A 7,177-nucleotide genomic window follows, 5' to 3' on the forward strand; every position below is an offset into this window, starting at 1 on the left:
AGCCAGGAGCACAACCCCAAAGGACTGGACACTGACTTCTCTTGACCCATGACACACACACCCAGCTGTGAACAGGGACCGCAGCTGAGCTGCCCTGCCAAGACAGCCTGTGCATCCATGGACAAACCACCTCTTCCTGCAGCCTAATACAATGGGGTCTGGGGACCTTTCCAAGCTGCGGGTGACGTGGCTCTGGCGTTAATGGGGTCTGTTCCTGGCTCTGTCCCTGACCTGCTTGGTGACCTTGGGGAAGTCTCGCCCCAAAGAGATCACAATCCAAGTAGACAATGGGTAGGAGGAAAACAGAGAGGGGCTGTGGACTGTCCCTCTCTGTGCAGTGCCCAGCAGAATGAGGGGGCTGATCTCAGTCAGGTTCTCTGCCATGTGCTGCACGATGGGGCCCTGATCTCCATCAGTGTCTGTGCAACACAAAGCACAGTTTGTAGACTCACAGACTTTAAGGGCAGAAGGTAGAGGTGTATTTCAGATGAGGTCTCATCGGTGCCTTTTATAACAGTACTAACCCTTTCATGTGTCTGCTGGAAATACCTCACCTGATGTATCCTAGGACTGCGTTAACATATTTCATGGCTGCATCACATTGGCAGCTCATAATTATCCTGTGATCAATCAATACACCCAGGTCTTTCTCCTCCTCTGTCACTTCCAATTGATAAATCCCCAGCTTATTGCAAAATTATGCACTTGGAGACTAACAACTAGAATTTGTGCACTGTTCATTTTCATCCCATTTCTGTTACTCCAGCTTTCAAGGACATGCAGATTTTCTTGTATGATTTTCCTGTCCTCCTCCATATTGGCAATCCCTCCCAGCTTTGTGTCCCACTCCCACTTCTTGTGCCAAGATCACTAATAAAAGTGTTGAGTACGATTGGTCCCAAGACTGATCTGAGGAACTCCACTAGTAACTCCCTCCAGCCTGACCCCCTTGTAGACTCCCTTTAACCAATTCTTTATTGACCTTTCGGTTCTCATATTAATCCCCATCTTCTCCAATTTAACGAATAGTTTCCCATGTGGAACTGTATCAAAAACCTTACTGACATCCAGATCAGGTTTCTGTGGCACAATCTACCTTTTGTAACACCACGTTTTATTTATTTATAGTGCTGAAGGCTGGGAGGAAGTGTTAGCAATAGGCTGAGAATGGTCATGTGGAGGTAGGGGATGGGATGGCAGACAGTGGGGAGGTGGGGGGGATGCGGCATTGGAGGTGTATCTGGGAATGTGTTTTGTAGGAGTCTGTGTCTCTGGCCCCTGTGGCCGTGGTGCATTCTGTACCAAAGCAGCACGTCAGCAGAGCAGACGCACACACCGTAGCTCTCCCTGGAACACGCAGCATTCACTGCCAGACGGGCTGAGTGACTGGCTGGGATGGATTCACTTGGACAGCGGTCTGAGGCTCTCATAGTTTGAGATGTTCCTTTGTGCATAGTTAATTCTTTCCATTTATTATTTTCCCCCTACCTATGCCTGATGCCGCTCTCTTCTTTATTTGCTTTGGTTATTTCAGTTCCAGTTTTTAAATGGGATCTAAGATTTGCAAAGCTGAATGAAAGATAAAACAAACAGAACCATTTGAATGTTGGCCCATAGCTGGTTGAACTGTACCTGGTGAAGGTTGGCTGTAATGACTGGGTTCCCTATAGCATTTTCTGGTGGGGCGGATAAAGCGACGTCAAAGAGTCAAATGCGTATTTTAGGGCAAAAGGGCTATATGCATGAGAAATGAACTGACACTTAATTTCCATTTCTTAATGCCTAAAATTTTGACACTCGCTCCCACCAATTTTTTTTTTAAAGCGATGCCCAGCACACAGTCAAGTTAATGAATGAAAGCACACCCATTATTGATTGCTTTCTGTTGCATGAGCATGTGATTAAGCACCTGATTAAAACTGTACCAATGTAAGTGAAAATGCATCAACCCAGCTTAGCTTCAGGATGTTCAGATGTTTCTAAATTAAATACATGGCAGAATGGTTAATGGGGAAAATACACTGAAATGCCTCTACCCAGTCCTGTTGACTTCTCCCAACCGTCCTATGAGTTCTGGCCTCTTGGTCAACTGAGCTCCCAGTCCCACTTCATCTGTGCCCTCTCCTAACCTAACCCATTTCTCAGCAATTCTTCATCCCCCTCGTCAAGGCAGGGGGTTGGTGCTGCAGCCCCTAAGGTACCTGTGTTAATCACTGTCTCTCATACTGGGGCTATTTAGATTTCAGGGAATGATTTCTCAGAATTACTGACTCTGGGAGATGGGAGAGAGCAGAGGCTCAGAGGGGGTTTGCTCTTAGGGCCACGTTCAACTCTGGTAGCCTCCATGTTACCTCGTCCTCCACCCTCTCTCATGTGTCTCTGATCATGTGTCAGAGTGTCATCTTCTGATCATAATGCCACTGGCCTCAGCAGAGCTCCCAGACAGGAGCTATGTCACGAGGGGGTTACGGTACTGAGAGTGAAATACATCACAGGGAGGGTGTAATTATCCTGAAATGAAACATTCCAGTCTAGGAAGTGAAAGATTTCAAGTACTTCATTACTTAAAATTATGTTTGCAATGATTGGATTTTTATGAATTAAATTGCAGCAAACGTTCATTTTACTGTACACACACGCACACACAGATGGAAAAATATTTATATAGGTAATATACAGAAATGCTTCTGGAGAAAGTGGAGTTTGATTTAAGGATGTTGACACTGTATATTTTGCCTGTGACATTGACAATTTCTCTTTGAACAGTTATATGATTTGGCTTTTGGAATCTCAACAATTACTGTAATTAAATAATTGTCGTCTGACGATCCCCATAACTTCCCACAGCTCTGAACATTGAAATTGTAAACATTGAAAAAAGGGCTTAAAAATAAATATCACTATCTATTGAAATTAAAAGAAAGAAATAGACAAAATGAATTTTGACAAACCCACTTAACAGCAATTGCAATATGTTAGGGGACGGAAATTCACAACTAAGGCACCAACCTTAATTCTGCCTTGTAGTGACACCAGGCAATTGCCGAAGGGCTACAAATTAGGCATTTTAGTATATAAAGTTCCAGATTCCAAATCGGTATGATCTAAAGACACATGAAATCTTTTCCACAGGATATCACCGTCACGGGGTGGTTTCTCTTGTTGGTAATTCCCAGAAGTGAAGAGATTAATAACATTTTCTCAGTTATGAAGTGGCCATTTCAGATTTCCGGGGAGGGTCTGTTGTTTTGCACTAGGGACCAGGTCCTTGGGGAGACGGAACCTTGGTTTCATTTGAACTTCTCCATGCTCAGCAGCTTCTGGAATTTGGTTCAAAGTATTTACATGTTTCCCTGCCCTGTTGTTAAAAGTGCTGCTTTAGAAAGTGGGGAAGGGCAGGAACTGACTACAGGATCAGTAGCTAAGTCCCTTAGATATTTATAGCTCATCGGAAGGAGGACGGGGATCGGTGAGGATCTGGGGATTTAATAATAAACACACAAATGTCATTGTTCTTAGTGAATTTTCATCTTCTAATTCTCAAACCCACTAATTATCCCTGGCTGCCCCCAGCAGTCTGGGGAGAGAGCTGACTGGCCAGTGTGGAACCGAAGGCCCATGGTTCTTTCCGTGGCTGACTCAAAGTCACCCACATTGAAATTCACTTCACTGGATAAATCCCTAGTTGCTGAGCTCCGTAGAGGGTTGGGGAGGTGAATTCCATCCCCCATTCTTGAGAATGGACCCCCCCTCCAAATCTCACCCTGATCTCAGACACTACCCCAGTCTTCCTCTGCAGTGATGGACCCACTTGATGCTGCCAGAGCCATGTGCCATGGGAGCTAGAGGGGACAGAGGCCCAGCTCCAAAACTGCTTCCCCTGCCCACAGCCCCCAAGCTGTGCTGGAGTTGCCCTGACTTTCCAATCTGCAGATCGGGTCCAAGGCTGCTATCCCAGCCCTGTGTCCATCCCACTACACACAACTTGTCACAACAAACTATGCCAAGATTTGGGAAGACCATCTGGGGCTGGCTGCAGTCTCCCTCTTTTGCTGCATGTGAGGAGAATGGGGTGGTCCCTCATATAGGATCCAAACTACTCAGGCGGCAGAAGGGAAATGTAGTTTCGTTTCTTCCAGGAGTTTGAAATGTTTGGTTTCAAGGTCCTGCGCTCTGTCTTCCTGCTTTGTTCCTTCTGCCAAATTTCAGATCTCTTGGAGAGACAAGGTGGAGTGAGGTTAATTTTTTTAGAACACAATTTAAAAACTAGCTTTGTGCTATTCCTGGACCAACATGGGTACAACAACTTCCCCTTTGACCCCTTCCCCATCTCACCTTCCCCCTCACGCGGAGGACTCTTCCACGTGTGATAGGAAAATAAGGGTTCAGTCCTGTCACTGGATTGGGTCTTGCCAGCACTAACGGGAGTGAAAGCCTGTGTGCATTAATGACAGCAGCAGCTCTGGGACTCGACTCATAGGGAGAAGAGATGGGAGTGAGCAGGTTATGTTTGTGCCAGGTGTGAGTTACTCATGTGGGAATTCTGCACCGCTGCGTATGCACAGAATTCACGTCCAGCGCAGAATTTCTTTTTTTTTGGCTTGAAGAAGATACTTTCTGCCTGAGATGTGCTACAGTTCTGCCTTTCACCCACCAGAGGCCCCTGTGGCACCAGAACAGGCAGCATTCAGCTGGGTTCATCTTGGTGGTGATTTGTTGCCCCGAGCTCTACCCCAAATGGGAAGAGAGTTAGTGGGTGGAACTTGGGAGAGTCCTGAGACACGGCTGCCTCTGGGGGTGGGGACAGGGTGGTCATTCTCTACTCACAAGAGGGTGTGGAAAGGGCACAGGAGGAGCAAGTGTCCCCTATGGAGACTGCCCAGCCCCCAGTTATCCAGTCCCAGATGCTTCTTCCCCCACCATACCCCAAACCTCTTCACGCTCCAACCATCAGTTGCCAGTCTTCCCTCACTGCTAGCCCTTCCTGACTGGCAGGGACCCTCTAAGCCAGTAGTGTGTCAGAGCTCAACCTTCTGGCTGAGTCCTCTGAGCACTTTCTTCCTCTCTCGGGGTACCATGCCTCAGGGGCCCCACTAATCTACATTGCTTAGGCTTTGGCTTCAGCCCCGGCTAGGGCTTAGGGCCCTGGACTTCAGCCCCATGCGCTGGGACTTAAGCTTTCTGCCCTGGACCTCAGTGAGTTTAATACTGGCCTTGCTTGGTGTCCGCCCTGAAACCTGCTAGTGACCCCCAGCCGGCCCAGGTCCCCTGGTTGAGAACCACTGCCTTAGCCCACGAATCACAGCAATGTTCAGGTTACTGCCAGTCATAGAATCATAGAATATCAGGGTTGGAAGGAACCTCAGGAGGTCATCTAGTCCAACCCTCTGCTCAAAGCAGGACCAATCCTCAACTAAATCATCCCAGCCAGGGCTTTGTCACGCCTGACCTTGTCCCAAAGGACCAGTCACTTACTGAGATCAGTTGAATCTTAGATCTCACGACAAAGACAATACTTGTAGCCACTCCTATAATAACCTGTATTAAGACTTATTTAAAAGGAAACAAGAGTTGTTTACAAAGTTAAAGCAGGTAATCCTATAGATGGAGACAAGTTACAGTCTTAAATTTCAAAAGGTAATAGAAGCCTTTATAATAAGCAAGCCCTAGGACTAACCCAGGCTAATCAGCTTGGGATCTCTTGCTTATGCCTAGAATCTTTGCCCCCCAGAGTCCAAGCAACATACAGATAATCAGTTCCTTCTGTATGGGTTTTTTATCCCCTTCCTGCCATGTGCTGTGAGCTGCAAACTGAGCTAATGGGAAGTCAAGAGCACAACAACAGTCTTTTGTCGTCTTTAACATCCCATAATAGTCTCTCTGGTGTTGATGAACCTTTCCTGCCAGGCAGGATGTAATGCATTCGGTTGCCAGTCAGCACTTCACCTAGGTAAAGTCTCTCTCCTGTCTGGTGATTTACAGAGCCACAGAGGCTCACAATGCAACTAGTCAGATATTAACCCAGGCAGCAACTCACAAGCATTCAATAAAGTGTAAACGCATTCTTATAATCCTAGTCCCTAATACTAACACAGGTGAGTCAGACTGATTCCAGCTATGTTTTTGTCCCTGTTCAATGAAGACATGGGGGCTTTTGCAAGAGCTAACACCTCATCTGCCAGTGTCACAGGCAGGATGGGCAGGGATGGTGTCTCTAGCCTCTGTTTGCCAGAAGCTGGGAATGGGTGACGGGGTGGATCATTTGATGATTACCTGTTCTGTTCATTCCCTCTGAAGCACCTGGCATTGGCCACTGAGCTAGATGGACCATTGGTCTGATGCAGTGGGCAGCTCTGAACGTTCTTACGTTCACTGTCTCTGTCAGGAGTATCTATTCATTTGGACTCACTGTGGGGCCACAGAAAGAAACGATGTTCTGAGGCAAGAAGGCCCAGTCTCAGAGCCCCAGGGGTCACGCTTCCCAAAAGCTAAAACTAGGCCCAGCCCATGAAAGGGGCACTGCCAGGAGAGACTGTATAAAGGCTGGAGCATCAAACAGCTTTGTAAACCTGAGAGAGCTGCCTTGGGAACAGTGACAGGGAGAATTCCCCAGAGTGACTCCTTTGATTCTGCTCTTCTCTGGCCTTTGATTCATAGAATTATAGAACTGGAAGGGGACCTCGAGAGGTCATCTAGGCCAGTCCCCTGCACTCAAGGCAGGACTCAATATTATCTAGACAATCCCTGACAGGTGTTTGTCCAGCCTGCTCTTAAATATCCCCAGTGATGGAGATTCCACAACCTCCCTAGACAATTTATTCCAGTGCTTAACCACTCTGACATTTAGGAAGTTTTTTTCCTAATCTCTATCCTAAACCTACCCTTGCTGTAATTTAAGTCCATTGCTCTTGTCCTTATCCTCAGCGATTAAGAAGAACAATTTTTCTCTGGCATCCTGTAACAACCTTTTATGTACTTGAAAACTGTGATCGTGTCCCCTCTGAGTCTTCTGCCAGACTCAACAACCCCAGTTTTTTCAATCTTCCTCTCATTGGCCATGTTTCTAGACCTTTATCATTTTTGTTACTCTTCTCTGGGACTGTCTCCATTTTGTCCACATCTTTCCTGAAATGTGGCCCCAGAACTGGAACAGCTACTCCAGTTGAGACCTAATCAG

General features: G+C 46.8%; 2 protein-coding genes across 2 annotated transcripts in view; one reads left to right on the forward strand and one right to left on the reverse strand.

Annotated features, from left to right (window-relative positions):
• The window catches only part of LOC115643738 (zinc finger protein 660-like), a 579,185-nt gene that overhangs the window by 220,294 nt on the left and 351,714 nt on the right, over positions 1–7,177 (forward strand). The gene's annotated exons all lie outside the window — the stretch shown is intronic.
• LOC115643744 (zinc finger protein 271-like) overlaps positions 1–7,177 on the reverse strand; it is a 38,304-nt gene that overhangs the window by 8,783 nt on the left and 22,344 nt on the right. The window lies entirely within an intron of this gene.

Source organism: Gopherus evgoodei, unplaced genomic scaffold (genome assembly GCF_007399415.2).
Source record: "Gopherus evgoodei ecotype Sinaloan lineage unplaced genomic scaffold, rGopEvg1_v1.p scaffold_69_arrow_ctg1, whole genome shotgun sequence".
Taxonomy (NCBI): Eukaryota; Metazoa; Chordata; order Testudines; family Testudinidae; genus Gopherus; species Gopherus evgoodei.